The sequence below is a fragment of the Papaver somniferum genome, unplaced genomic scaffold (assembly GCF_003573695.1).
Source record: "Papaver somniferum cultivar HN1 unplaced genomic scaffold, ASM357369v1 unplaced-scaffold_112, whole genome shotgun sequence".
Lineage (NCBI taxonomy): Eukaryota > Viridiplantae > Streptophyta > Magnoliopsida > Ranunculales > Papaveraceae > Papaver > Papaver somniferum.
The window spans coordinates 925,695-929,032 of record NW_020620159.1 but is presented as its reverse complement, the minus strand read 5'-3'; the positions used below and the strand labels follow the sequence as shown (position 1 = coordinate 929,032).

Sequence of the window (3,338 nt, the reverse complement as noted above, 5' to 3'; positions counted from 1 at the left end):
CATTTACTCGTTCGATGTTACTATCCTTGTCGAAATCCAGGCTCAAATGGGATAGAAAACTCTCTAATGGATCATCCGATACGATGTTTGGTAATGCCTCCTGATCTAAGGTTCCTATCATGTTCACTTCTTCAATATATGTGTTATCTAGCTCAGAATGTAGCTTGTTCACATTAAAAATATTCAGCTCAATAGTCATATTACCAAAAGATAAGTTCATGATACCATTTCGACAATTTATAATTGCATTAGATGTAGCCAAAAATGGGCGACCTAAAATCACCGGTATCTGGTTCTCTGGGTCAGGGACATGTTGGGTATCTAGGACAAAGAAATCCACAGGATAAATAAACTTGTCGACCTCAATAAGAACATCCTCTATCACACCACGAGGGATTTTAACAGACCTATCAGCTAACTGGAGTGTTATCTTGGTAGGTTTTAATTCTCCAAGTCCTAGCTTTAAGTACACATGGTATGGTAATAAATTCACACTTGCTCCTAAGTCAAGTAAAGCTCTTTCTACCCGGTATTTTCCTATCGTGCAAGCAATGGTAGGTGAACCTGGGTCTTTATATTTAGGAGTGGTGTTCTGAATAATCGAACTTACATGACAAGCTAGAAAGGCATTTTTAGGGACACTAAGATTTCGCTTTCGCGTACACATATCCTTGAGGAACTTGGAATAAGTCGGTAGTTGCCTAATTGCCTCTAGTAACGGAAGGTTTATAGTAACTTTCTTGAAAACCTCCATTATGTCATTGAAGTTGGATTCATTTTTCGTTGGTGCTAATAGCCGGGGAAATGGGGCTCTGGGAACGAAGTCAGGCTTAACAGGACCCTCATTGGTCTCTTTAGAGGCTCTATCAGTCTCTTCTGGTTCAGCAGGGTGAACTACATCATGTTCACTATCAGTCATGGCAACCTTGTTGTCAACTTTCTTCCCACTCCTAAGGGTTGTAATAGCATTCACATGTTCAGATGATCTTCCTCCTATTTCATAAACTCCTCTAGCATTAGGATGAGTCTGACTAGGAAACTTGCCTTTTTCTCTCAAAGTCTCGTTTATCTGACTAACCTGGGTTTTCAACTCGGAAATAGCCTGAGAGTTAGCTTGACCTATTCTCTTATTATCGTCTAAACCTTGAGCAACGGATTGTTGAAACTCCATAGTATTACGAGTCAATAAAGCAAGAGACTCTTCTAAACTCATAATCTTCTTGTCTGAAGGGTTCTGAAACTGTGCCGGAACTGAAGGATTCTTAGTATATCCAAAACCTGGGGAAACCTGAGAGTTACTAGACTGACCTTGATTCTGGCCCTTAGACCAAGAAAGGTTGGGGTGGTTTCTCCATCCAGGGTTATAGGTTTCTGAATATGGGTCAGACTTCTGTCGATTATCAAATCTAGTGTTGTTATAGAGAGCATTGGCTTGCTATTCAATCACATGGCCTTCCCAAAAAGGCTCTATTCTTCCACTACTACCACTAGAAGACCTAATTCTAAGGCTTCTAACCTTTTGGCTATGGCATCTATTTTAGCGTCTGACTCATAAGATCCTTCTACCCTATTGACATTTCCTCTACTCGGAAGAATTGTTTTCTTGGGTTCCCTACTATGTTCCCATTGTTGGGTCTTATCAGCGATTTCATTCAAAAATGTCATCGCTTCATCAACGGTTTTATTCTCAAACCCACCTGTGCATAAGGACTCAACCATGGTTGTTGTTGAATAATCTAAACCCTCGTAGAGGATCTGAACTAACCTGACCTTCTCTAAACCATGATGAGGACACTGAGATATTAATTCATTGAACCTTTCTAAATACCTATATAAGGATTCTCCTTCTTGTTGAGCAAAAGTACATATTTGTGTCCTAACAGACGATGTTTTGTGCCTTGGGAAAAACTTTTGTATAAAGGCAGAAGTAAGTTGGTCATAGGTTTCAATTGACTCAGAAGCCAAACTGTATAGCCATGTTTTGGCTTTATCTTTTAAGGAAAAGGGAAATAACCTAAGTTTCAGAGCATCATCATCTAGGTTTTTAATTCGTAGAGTACTACAAATTTCCTCAAATTCCCAAATATGAAAATAGGGGTTTTCATTTTCTTTTCCTAAAAAAATTGGGAGCATCTGCAAGGTCCCAGGTTTCAGTTCATAAGTTGCCTCAGTTTCAGCTAACTTGATACAAGATTGACGAGAGGTCCTAACTGGGTTTAACAAATCTTTCAAAGTTGCCATCTTTGGCACAATTGGAGTACTAGGGGTACTCCTCTCACTCAGAGATAAATTCTCAAAACTGAAGTTTCCAAAAACAGGGCTCTCAAAAGAACAATCTTCGAGCTCCCTGTTTATATTAGAAGAACTACTAGGTTTTTCGCTAATCAATCGACCTAGAGTATCTCTTTTACAATCCCTATTAACAAAATCGGGCATACACTAAAAAAAAATCAAAAATGAATAAAAATCCTAACATGAAGGTTCTAGCAATCACACAACAGGCTGACTCGACTTTACCACAGCAAACCTAAAGATTTCTAGCAAACAACAAGCATGATGGTTCACTTAGATTGTTTCTAGACTAGCTTCTATTTCTCGAAGGGGAATTCGTTACAATTTAAGCAAACCCCTCTGGAATCAATCCGAGTCAAAGTAAGTTGAATCGAGGCGAGGGAAGCTTAAGAGCTTTGATACCCAAGGCCTCACCGCAAGGCGGCGCAATCACGCATTCAACTCTCAGAGACCGTCATGAACTTCGAAGTATGCTAAAAGAATAACCAATATTCCTCGAAAAAATTTCCTAATAAGCTCGATACCCTATATGTCTCTTTCTAATCAAATTTTAAGGTTTGGGTTCGCGTTAGGTTTTGTTTTCCTAAAGCGGGCAAGAAGGGAGTGGTGATGAAATCCAAACCCTTATCTTGTTTAGGCCAGGCCTTGCCCTTTACTAGGAAAATTAAATGCAGTCCAAATTCGTCCTCAAACAATGAACACCTTAAGGAATCCAGTAACTCGCTTACAGGGGATTCGCGAGTGTTTCGATGGACTTACCTCCCGTACCAGACGGGCGAAGAATCGTTGTCGTCGACTCGACTCCTATGTCGTGTGCGAACCCGAGGGGCCGAGGTGATATCGTAATCACCGTCCTTCCCTGCACACAATTTTTATTTAAGAGTACCCTTCCGTAGGGTTTAAAAAAAATTAAAGTCCAGTCCAAGAGTTCAAAAAGGAAAAAAAAAATAAAAATAATAATAATACAAAAATTCCTCACACACTCTAAAAAAATTAAAAATAATAATAATAAAAAAAAAATATTAAAAATTAAATCCTAAAAAATT

General features: G+C 39.0%; 1 pseudogene; it reads left to right on the top strand.

Moving 5' to 3' along the window:
* The first annotated feature begins 1,777 nt into the window (after window positions 1–1,777).
* LOC113328619 lies at window positions 1,778–1,877 on the top strand (annotated as a pseudogene).
* Window positions 1,878–3,338: the final 1,461 nt, after the last annotated feature.